Consider the following 12,883-nt stretch of genomic DNA (forward strand, 5'->3'; position numbering starts at 1 on the left):
CACACTCTTGAAGAGGAAGATGCAATGAGAAAAGTTTCTTACGGGTCTGCAGTTGGAAGTTTGATGCATGCTATGTTGTGTACTAGACCAAATATCTGTTATGCAATGGGGGTAGTGAGCATGTATCGGTCAAACCCAGGACCAGAACATTGGATAGAAGTTAAGCATATCCTGAAGTATTTAAGATGGACTATGGATTATATGTTAGTCTACAAGGGTGGTGTTCTAAACCCTGTAGGCTACACAGATTCAGATTACCAGACTGATGTCGATGACATGAAGTCTACTTCTGGAATGGTGTTTACTCTTGGGGGTGGAGCTGTGATATGGAGAAGCAGAAAACAGTCTGCAATCTCAAATTCCACCATGGAGGCTGAGAACATAGCTCCACCTGAAGCAGCAAATAGTATGGCTAAAGAAGTTTTATTCTGACCTTGGTGTTATTCCAGATATGGAGAAACCACTCATGTCGTTTTGTGACAACACAGAACCGATAGACAACTTGAAAGAACCTCAGATTCACAAGAGGCAAAATCATATAGAAAGGAAGTATCACATAAGTCAAGAATATGTGGGCATGGGAGATATGAAAGTTATGAAGATTGCATCAAAAGGCAATCTTGCGGATTCGTTTACAAAGACACTGCCAGAAGCTACATTTGATAAGCATATTAAGGAAATGTGATTAGTAGAATTAAAGCATTGGTTTTAATTAGTGCAAGTGGTAGTTTGTTGGGGTTTTATGCCTTAATTAAAATCCAATTTCTTTGTGATCTCATTTTACTATCAATAAAATAATAGAAATCATTTTTTACTTGGTCAATTGCTTTGCTCACATGTTTTATTTTCATTATTATTTGTTTAATATAAAATTCTATTAAATCTCGAGCATATAGCTAATAATATTTATAGTGACCTAATCACAATGGAATATAAATATGATTATATGTTCAAAAATAAGTTAGTCCTTAGATTAGTTAGTGCACAGGATTTACACTGACTTGTCAATCTACGATATGATCTACTTGCACATTGTAGTGTTATGTTCTTTCCAGAACATTAACAAAGTATATAAGATCGTATGTATTTGTTACATCGGAGTAGGCCGATATTGAATTTAGATAGATAGGTAAATGTACCGTTATTATCTAATATAGTCATATCATAAAGTTGACCATAGGTCAATTCAATCTCAATTCTGAGTGATTAGTATTCTAAATGATTGTATTATTCAATCCTTTGATTTACTTGTTACTAGGTTACCCTACAGACTAGCCCATACTTACATCTTGGGGGCTTGGTAGTATAATTGAGTAAGAGTATTAATCATAGCTATGAAAATCTATAGCTTCTAGCAGGAAGTGAAATGATGAACACCTTATAGCTTGGTTCAACACGTTAAATGATTGAGTACTCATTTATGTGATTAAAGTTCACGCAAATATCATTTACAAGGAACTTAGTTGTATTTAAGGATAAAACACAATGAGGGGTAAAATGATAATTTGTACCCGACTCAGTTGTAGATCATCTAAAGAGGATTGAATGACAAATTATGGTTTTAACAATGGATAACATATTTTCTTTAAGTGTAAAGCGTTCTATGAGTTAAAGAGTACAGTTTCAAGTCTTTAGTGGAGTCATGAGGAATTAATAAGGTAGTGAAATTATTCGATAATAATTTTACGGTAACTTATTGGAGCTTGAATTTATGGGTCCATGGTCCCCACAATGCCTTTGATTAAATCATATAGATAGTTTTGATTAATTGATTTAATTGTCAATTAGGATTGTCAAAATTGTTGTGTCAATTTTGGACAATTTTACTAAGATGTGGAATTTAGATTAGAAAAGAGATGTTTGGGAAAATTTATTAATTATGACAAATTGGTGTCGAATTGATAAATAATATTAAATCAAGGTTCAAATTATAATTAGTTAATTTGAATAGATGATTTAACTAATTAGTTAATTCTTGTTTAAATAAAATTATAATCATATATATGTATATGTATATAAAGTTTTAATAATACTTTATAAGATTTCATTTAAAACGAAATCTGTCTATAATATATATTATATTTAATTAATTAATTAATAAATAAAGGTTTTGTTTTATTATATAATTATAGAAAATAATAGCATTTGAATTTAAAAATGGAAAAATCTTAAGGCTTGGCAAATACTATAGTATTTGGCTATAAAGGGTATTTTAAAGCTATTATTTTAATTATTTAATTTAATTAAATTAACCCTAAAATGTTGCCATAAATAGGTACTTAAGTCTAAAGTTTTGGGAGCTCATGTTTTGATAAAGCAAAAACCTAGAGTCAAAAGACCTATTGTGGCCACCCGCTTCTTCTCTATAATTTTTCTCATCTCATGTGTTGAGAATCGCCTACCCTAGTCTACACTACTAGAAATATAGGTTTTTACTTCGGTTTTTATAATCAACATAAAAAAAAAACTGAAGTAAAAGCCTTTTTAAACTCTTTTACTTCGCTTTTGACTTTGGCGTTTCAAAAAAATTAGATTCTACTTCTCTTTTAAAAAAAACGAAGTTAAAAATTCAATAGAAAGAGGGCCATGTTTGGTTGCACATGCCCGTGACTTCTATATAGAGAGAATAAAGATGTAAAAAAATGGTCATGCCAAACGCGTCCCTTGTGCACTTTCTACTACGGTTTTTATGTAAAAACTGAAGTAGAAAGTGCACTTTCCACTTCGGTACTTACATAAAAACTGCAGTAGAAAGTGCACATCCCAGCCCCTTAAAACCTTTCTACTTCGACCCGAATGGTCATATCCTCTCTCTCCTTTGTTGAAAAAACCCCAAAACCTCCATTAACGTAACCGTGAGCCAACACCATTTTCTTAAATCAAACCTTTTTTTTTTCATTATTTCTTACCACTTTCTTTCATTATAAACTGAAATATAGCCTGAAATCTTTTTTTTTTTTTTAGAGAAAAAAATACATTTGGCCGTGGGTATTATTTCTCATGGTTTCTTGGTGTTTCTTGCCGGATTTTGACCGGATTTTTTTCATTACAAGGTATTTTTGAGCTTCAAAACAGGTATTGATTACTAAAACATTATTTTGACAATAATTTTTTATTTTTCTATGTTTTTTTATTTCTTTTATATTATTCAGAATTTTATAATTAAATTTATTAATATTTTGTTAATTTTTTCTAATTATTTGTTTATTTTTTTATTTTAAATATTGTGATAAAAATTTGGTTTATTATAAATATATATGTATATTAGTAAATTTTAGAAATTGTAACAAGATGAATTTGCTTTTAAAATATTTGAAAAAATAAATAGCTTGAAGATGATCAAAGTGTTGTTAATTAGTTTCCATAACTAGTTTGATTTGTTTTTTTTTTATTTGTTGGTTTGATAATTAATTATGTAGTTTACTAATTATGTAAGTAATGTTTTAGTAGGGTTGTCGATTGAGTGGTGACTTTGTTGTTCATTTCGGGTGAATTGAAGAGTAATATTGAAGGTTAATTATTTTTTATTTTTATTTATTTTACTACAAGATTTATGTATAAAGATAATGTTAATTAAATCATGCATATTGGATTTAGTGAAAGTTATGTTTGAAAATTAGTGAAGTAGGCTCTGGGAAATGTGCGTGTTGTGGTGATATAAGGATGGATTCATTTATGCTTGATTATTGTGTTTGTTTGTGTTGTTTTTATAGGAAATTATGAAATTGCGGTATACTATAGAAATAGATGATACTCTGCTGAATTTTTTAAAAATTTATAAGACTAGAACCTAATAATGATGGATTCATCTATGCTTGATTATTGTGTTTGTTTGTATTGGTTTTATAGGTAATTATGAAATTACGGTATGCTATAGAAATAAAAGAAACTCTGTCAATTTTTTTAAAATTTTTATAAGACTAGAACCTAGTATAAGTTTTTTTCTAACTTATTAGGAATTTAATATTGTTATTAGTATGGATAAATCATGGATGCTTGAAAGGAGAGAAACATCACAATTTCAAGATGGAGTCAACAAATTTTTAGAGTTTCGCCTAAAGAATTGTAGTGATCCACAAAAAAATTGTTGTCCTTGTATCGATTGTGGTAATGGAGTAAAGGGGAATATTACCATGATAAATGATCATGTATTTTGTCGGGGATTTGATATAAGTTATAGTAAATGGTATTGGTGTAGCGACCCAAATTTGCTAATAAGGCTTGGGGCCTTGATTAGCGTGCCTGGGGGCAATAATCGTTATATTGTATTAATATGTGAATTTAATGAATATGTGATTAGAAGTGCATGTTTAGGTGATTAAATATGCATGTGGGCCCCATTTGGCTGTTAGGGACATATTTATAATTTCAGCCCGTTGGGAGCATAAATGTTATATTTATGTGTATTGTGATTGATACCACGTGGGGGTGGTGATATAATCGTAGTGCGCAATCCGAGACTGTGACGCCCCACGTCACTATGGCTGCTTTCTGGAATGATGACTGGCCCTACAAACCAACACGAGTCTTTTCAGCGTGCTTTTTCCTCACTCACATGCTTCTTGGGAAAACTTCCTAGGAGATCACCCATCCCTAGATTACCCCAGGTCAAGCACGCTTAACTTTGGAGTTCTCAAGTGATGGGCTACCGAAAAGAAGATGCATCTTGTTGATATAGGTAGTACCCATCAATCCATTTAAGTCCTCTTCAACTATATAGTCCCATACCTACACAGTCTTAGAATCATCACACTTGACCTTCCCCAGGCAGTATGGGATTGCACAGCTTACCCGGTCTTTCCCCTTACGGATCACGGGATTATGACTGTCACAATCACCCCCCCTTACAGGCCCGACGTCCCCATCGGCCACACTTCCGGCTAGGTCAAGGCTCTGATACCATATGTGACGCCCCACGTCACTATGGTTGCTTTCTGGAATGACGACTGGCCCTACAAACCAACACGAGTCTTTTCAGCGTGCTTTATCCTCACTCACATGCTTCCTGGGAAAACTTCCCAGGAGGTCACCCATCCCTAGATTACCCCAGGTCAAGCACGCTTAACTTTAGAGTTCTCAAGTGATGGGCTATCGAAAAGAAGATGCATCTTGTTGATATAGGTAGTACCCATCAATCCATTTAAGTCCTCTTCAACTATGTAGTCCCATACCTACACAGTCTTAGAATCATCACACTTGACCTTCCCCAGGCAGTGTGGGATTGCACAGCTTACCCGGTCTTTCCCCTTACGGATCACAGGATTATGACTGTGAGATGGTCCTAGGGAGTTTTTTAGCTAGAAAGTCACAACGGGGTCAAATACCTGGCTTAGGAGGAGATTAGGGGTATTTTGGGAATATTATAAAGTGTTCGGGAATGATTGAGTAGCAGTTAGTGATAGTAATAGTTTAGACATGTCGGGATGAAACGAGGATTTTTAGGCATACTCCAGGACTTAGCGGGATATGTTAAAAGACTAAATCGCTCTTGGTGGCATATGAGGACTTAGGTTAACTCAAGGGACAATTGGTTCATTTTGGCAGATGGTTATATATAGTCAAGGGGCTATAAGATACTAGAACATTCTGGCAAAAGCAGAGGAAGGAAAAAGGAAACATAATTTCTCAACTCTCTCTCTCATATTCGGTTCCCTCTTCCCTCTCCTTGGTGGTTGAGAGCTTGAAGAGTCTTGAGGATTTTAGACTAAGGAATTGAAGGATTTTCCTTGCTTTGGCTAGGGGAATTAGCTCAAGGGTGTGTTTGTCGGAAAAAGCTTATACTGGATCTTTATTTATTTTCATGTATATCTAATATTAAACAAATTAATACAAGATAGCCTAAAACATGTTTCTAAAATTGAATTCAAAGAGAAACAAATAATATAATACTTACAGTATACGCAGCGGAATTAATAGTCCTTCCTTCAGTTTCTCTAACTCTTGTATCCTCTCTGTCGCAGAGTATTATCAAGAAACTGAACTGATCTTCTATTTTCTTCACAATCTTCCAATGTATCCTTAGAACCACCTAGACTAGTGTGGGCAATTCTCAACACATGAGATAGATATAGAGAGAAGAAGAGAAAATAACAAAGAGGCTTAAAAAAGGACTTGTGTTTAGAGAGAATCTAAAACTATCAGAAAATCTAACTTGTGACTTATCAAACTTATGTTTTGACTTCTCTACAAGCACTCCTTTTATAGACTCAATTAGGCCATTTAATTTAATTAAAAAATCAATAAAATAATAGATATTTTGAAGCCCTAGGTCGAAATTATCATGGGCTATAGGCCCGTGAAATTTCCCATTTGATTATAAGCCCATTGGACTTAAAATCAAGGCCTGTATTATTTTCTATTGATTTAATTAATTAAATAACTATTTAAATCCTTTATCAAATTAATTATTTATAATTTGAACCTTGATTTAAATTTATTTATTAATTTAGATACCAATTTATCTTAATTAATAAATCTGCCATAATTTCTCTTTTCTTCTCAAAATTACACAACTCTGTGAAACTATCCAAAATTGACCTGGTCAACTTAGATAATTCTAATTGATGATTAAATCAATTAATTGAGACTATCTAGATGATTTTATCCAAGGTACAATGGGGACCATGGGCCTATGAAATCAAGCTCCAATAAGTTATCATAAATCTAACAAATAAATTTACTAACTTATTAATTCCTCGTGACTCCACTATAGACATGGAATTGCACTCTTGAATTCATAGAACGCTCTATAACAAATATAGATACGCTATTAATTATCCATTGTTACAACCATAATTGTCACTCAATCCTCTATAGACGGTCTACAATGAGATAGGACTAAAATACCGTTTTACCCCTCATTGTATTTTATCCTTAAAACACTTAGTTCCTTGTAAATGATATTTCAGTAAACTAATTTAATTACTGAAATGAGATCTCTATCATTTATCACCTTGAACCAAACTAAAAGGAGACCATCGTTTCACTTCTTCATCAGAAGTTATAGATGTTCATATCTATGATTAACACTCCCACTCAATTATACTACCGAGTTCCCAAGATGTAAGTATGGGCTAGTCCGTAGGGTAAGCTGGTAATGAACAAGTCAAAGAACTCAAATAATACAATCAGTTAGAATACTAACCACCAAGAATTGAGATTGAATTGACCTATGGTCAACTATATGATATGACTAGAATAGATAATAATGGTATGTTTACTTATCTTATCAACTTTCAATATCGGTCCTGTCCGATGTAACATATACATCCGATCTTATCTACTTTGCTAATGTTCTAAAAATAACATAACACTTTAATGTGTAAGTAGATCATATCGTAGATTGGTAAGTCAGTGTAAATCCGGTGCACTGACTAATCTTAGGACTAACTTATTTTGAACATATAATCATATTTATATTCCACTGTGATTACGTCACTATAAATAAGATTAGCTATATGCTCGGGATTTAATAGAAGTTTATATTAAACAAATAATCATGAAAATAAAACATGTGAGCAAAGTGATTGACCAAGTCAAAAAATGATTTATATTCTTTTATTGATAATAAAATGAGATTACAAAGAATTTGGGTTTTCATTAGGGCATAAAACCCCAACAGTGTTTAACACAGAGGTAAGGAATTTATCCCTATTTTTCTTTAAGTTTCCAAGCATGTTTTTGAGAGTTTGAGAATGAAAGTTGAAAGATGGATTTGTGGCTTGTTATTGTGAGAATTCAGCTTGGGAATCAAAGGGGTTTAGCTTGGAGTTAGAATTGGAGGAAGCCCAAGGTCGAATTCTCGTTCAAGGTAAGAATTCCATGCATTTATGAGGTTTATATTCTTAAAAGGTTTAAGTCTTCTGGTTTGTGGTTTAAGTTTGATAAAGTTTTAAACCACTAGGTGATCTATGGATTTGACTGGATATTTGAGCTTGTTGTTGTTGTTTCTGGGTTACCATACTGTCTAATTTGGGTTTTAAGTTGATTTGGGACTTGGGAGTACCTTGGGGTTGATTTCAAAGACTTTTGGCTTGGGAAAATGTTGGGGAAAAACCCAGTTTTCTAGGTTCGCATATGAGTATCGCAGCCCTGTTCTTCCGTGCCACAGCGCTAGGCTGAATCAGGGCATAGGACCATTCTGGGCGCCGTGGCCCCTAAAGGGTTGTGCCGCAGCACTAGGCCAATTTGTGGGCAGGGGAAAAATGTGTTTTTGGGGTTTTGGCTCAGGGGGCTCGGGGGATGCTTCCTCTACCTTGTGGGGGGGAAATGGGAGGTCCCGAGAGCACGGGATTGGTTCCACAAGATGATTATAAACTGGTTAGTAATGAGAGTGCTATGTATGTGTTGTGACTAGGTTTTCAGCGAGGCTCGGGTTAGAGGACCATGCTCGAGATTTCGGTGCTCAAGAAGCTCGGGACACAGGTAAGAAAACTGTTGTACCCATAGAGCAGGGCGAGGCCCCATAGTTGTGTTGTAGGGCACGCCACATATGATTATATGTAGGGCATAGCCCATTGATTATGTTAATACATGTTTAAGTGTTTGATTAATTATGCTATGTATGCAAATATGTAAATGATCGGTAAAAGCTGGGAACGATGAAGGCCGAGAACAGCAAGGGGGCCGGGAGCAGCGTTTATCACACGGAGTGCGAGTTCCCAGGGTAAGACCCTAAAGGATACCTGGGATATCCTTACGGTGTAGACCATGAACCCAAGGCCTGGTAAAGCGCCTGGGACGGCATGGCCGTACATGTTTAGCCTGTTGGCGGATTTGTTATACGCTGAGTAGTTGATATGCATATGTTATCTAATTGTGTGGAGTTTTCTTGCTGTGCTTTAGATCATGGGTGCTTTGTGGTGCAAGTAAGGGCAAGGGGAAGGCTGACCAACCATGAGTATGGAGAGCGTGAGGAGATGCGTACATGTTTAGTCTGCCTGGATGCCAGGGCCAGGGGTATTTTTGGGAGATGCTTTGTACTAAATCCTGTTTTGTCGTTTAGTCGACTTAAAACATATTTTGAGTTGTAAATATTTATAAACGGTATTTTTGGGATCCCTAATGTAAAACACTTATAGTTTTCAATGAATGCTTACATTTTCAAATTATGTGATTTTGATAGAGTTTAGTTACACTTTTGAGTTAAATGCTTGGTTAGCTAGTTAAATGCACATTTTAAACTCACTTAGTAACGACTCTTAGGTAGTAGGGCATTACAACTTGGTATCAGAGCGAGCCAAGGTTTATGGTTCCTGGAGATTGACCGAAAATGTACACTCATTGTCAGTGACAAGCTCGACTCAGGGTTGGTTGGTAATGATTGAATTATATGTTGAATATGTGCTTATATGCCCTGTTTGCCTGCTTATTTCATATAGAGCATGATGAATGAGTTAACATATGCATGATGTCAGGGCATGGCCCGTTGAGTGTTATATGCTATTTGTGTATTATGTGGATTGTTGTTATGGTTGGCTGATGTGAATTGGGAGGTGGTTTTGGATGTTGTTATCTTGCCTGATTAGCGGCGTCGTTGATTGCAAGCATATTGTTTTGATGCCTCGACAATCATCTACACTTCGCGGCAGTCGGGTTGAGGATGACAATCAAGGTCAGGACCCTCCACCTGCCCCATAGAATTGGCAACAGATGTTTGCCGAAATGGAAGCATGATTGCAATGAATAGAGGAAGAACTTCGACAGTTGAGGCAACAGGCCCCTCCACAGGTCACTGGGCTGCCAATTCAGCAGGTTATGGCGCCAGTGTCGGTTCAGCCTGTGATGGAGAACAGGTGGGAACCTTTGTATGAAAGGTTCTGGAATCAGCATCCTCCCACCTTCGAGGGTGGACCAGACCCACTGCGGGCAGAATAGTGGATGAATATCGTTTCCTCTATCCTGGATTTCATGAGGGTTGAAGGGAATGAGAGAGTAGCTTGTGCTAGCTACATGTTTAGAGAAGATGCCCACATCTGGTTGGATGTAGTGGTTCAGAGAAGGAATGTGGCAGTTATGACTTGGGAAGAATTCAGGTTCATATTCAATGAGAAGTATTACAATGTTGTAGTCCGAGCTGCAAAGGTTGACGAGTTCATCAACCTGACTCAGAACCAGTTGACCGTGACAGAGTGTGCTCTGAAATTTGATCGATTAGCGAAGTTTGCGCCAGATTTAGTGCCGAAAGATGCGGGAAGAAGAGACAGATTTGTATGGGGATTGAACATTATGATCGCCCGTGATGTGAAGATCACTTTGGATCCAGAGACTACTACCTACGCTCAGGTTGTGGACAAGGCCCTTACAGCTGAGGGGGCCGAGGACCAGATTTGGAGAGAGAGCGCTGTTAGGCGCGATGCTAGGAAGACGGTTCCTCCTTCTATTGGATCCAGTTGGGGTAATGGCTCCAGTGAGCAGAAGAGGAAAGCTCTAAATTCCTTTGTTCCTCCCAATTCGGATAGGAGGGCACGTGCTGCTTTTAGTGGCCATCAGGGCAGAGGTGACAACTAGAGGAGCTTTCAAATGTGTCCTCGGTGCAGACGACGACACCAGGGTGAGTGCAGGATTAGGGCAAGTTTTGTCTATGGGAGTGCCAATCATCTGAAGAAGGACTGCCCACAAGCCAGGAAGGAGGAGTCGAAGCAGGGTGACAGTCTTGCTCCTGCCAGAGTGTTTGCTTTGACTCAGACTTAGGTGGAGGCTAGCCCCTCAGTTATGACAGGTCAGATTTCTAGTGCTGGTTCTTTGTATACTGCATTGATTGATTTGGGAGCTACCCACTCATTTGTGTCTGCTAGAGTGATAGATAAGCTGTGTAGACCTAGTGCTTTGTATGCTAGGGGTTTTCAGACTTTTTTGCCAACTGGGGAACTGGTAGTCTTTAGGAGATGGATTAGAGCTTTACCAGTAGAGGTAGATGGTAGGGAATTATCTCTTGATCTGATTGAGCTTGCAATGGTTGAATTTGATATGATCTTGGGGATGGATTGGTTATCGAAGTATGGGGTGATGATTGACTGCAAGCGCAGGATGGTGACTTTTGAACCGAAAGGGGAGGTACCTTTGTATTTGTGGGAACAATCAATGGACCGCGGGTACCTATGATTTCAGCACTAAAGGCTAGAAATCTGATGCAGGGAGGTTGCATAGGATTCCTAGAGAACATTGCGGATACCTCTAGGGTTGTGGCGGTTGGACTGGGTGAGACCAGATTGGTATGTGAGTTTCCGGACTTATTTCCAGCAGACTTGCCAGGGTTGCCGCCACAGTGGGAGATTGAGTTTGTTATAGAGTTGGTGGCGGGCGTGGAGCCAGTATCTAGGACACCTTACAGAATGGCTCTGGCAGAATTGAAAGAGTCGAAGATTTAGTTACAGGAGTTGCTGGATTTGGGTTCATCAGACCGACTTTCTTGCCATGGGGTACTCCAGTGTTGTTTGTCAAGCAGAAGGATGGATCTCTTAGGATGTGTATTGATTACAGGGAGCTGAACAAGTTGACTGTTAAGAACAAGTATCCATTGACTAGGATCGATGATTTATTTGACCAGCTACAGGGAAGTACAGTGTTTTCCAAGATTGATCTTTGGTCAGGTTACCATCAATTAAGGTTCAAAGAAGAGGACATACCAAAGACCGCTTTCCGCATGAGGTATGGAGACTATGAATTCCTGGTTATGTCCTTTGATTAACCAATGCCCCAGCAGCTTTTATGGATATGATAAATAGGGTTTTCAATGACTAATTGGATAAGTTCGTAATTGTGTTTATCGATGACATTCTGGTGTACTCTCAGTCAGAGACAGAGCATGACCAGCATCTACGTTTGGTATTGCAAGGGTTGAGAGAGCATAAGCTATATGCTAAGTTCAGTAAGTGCGAGTTTTGGCTACCGCAAGTCACGTTTCTAGGCCATATAGTCAGTAAGGAGGGGATTCTGGTTGACCTTAGTAAGATTGAGGCAGTGAGAGATTGGCCTAGAACGAGCAACGTTCCAGAAGTTAGAAGTTTTCTGGGATTGGCAGGATATTATCGGTGGTTTGTTGAGGGGTTCTCTAGGATAGCTACACCGTTGACAGAATTGACAAAGTATGTTTGGACAGATAGATGTGAGAATAGTTTTAAAGAGTTTAAGCGGCGACTGATGACCGCGCCAGTGTTGAGTTTGCCGAAAGATAATGGGAAGTTTATGGTTTACTGTGATGCTTCTAGACAGGGTTTAGGGTGTGTGCTGATGCAAGTTGGTAAGGTGATAGCCTTTACATCGAGACAGTTAAAGGGGTATGAGCAGAGATATTCGCACTTAAGATTTGGAGACATTATTTATATGGTGAGAAGTGCGAGATATACACCGACCATAAAAATTTGAAGTATTTCTTTACTCAGAAGGATCTGAATATGCGCCAAAGATGGTGGCTGGAGTTGGTTAAGGATTATGATTGTGATATCCTATACCATCATGGGAAGGATAATGTAGTGGCGGATGCATTGAGTCGGAATGGCCCAGAACAGTTGTTCAGTTCGAGACAAGTATCCGATAAGCTAGTCGAGGAGATGACTAGGGCGGGTATAGAGTTGGTGGTTTGTCAACTAGCCAACATCACTCTTCATTCTACACTCCTTGAGAGGATTATGGAGGCGTAGGAGAAGGATTCCCAGTTGAGAGGTAACAGAGAGAACGTCTTAGTCGGAGTGGCTAAGGACTTCTCTATCTCGGAGATGGGGTTACTAAAGTACAAGGGTCGAATCTGTGTTCTGATGGATTCTGATATCCAGCGGGAGATCTTGGATGAATCGCATACCACTCCCTATTCCTTGCATCCAGGTACGACAAAGATGTACCAAGATCTAAGAGCTTTGTATTGGTGGTCGGGCATGAAGAGGGA

Source organism: Humulus lupulus, chromosome 1 (genome assembly GCF_963169125.1).
Source record: "Humulus lupulus chromosome 1, drHumLupu1.1, whole genome shotgun sequence".
Lineage (NCBI taxonomy): Eukaryota > Viridiplantae > Streptophyta > Magnoliopsida > Rosales > Cannabaceae > Humulus > Humulus lupulus.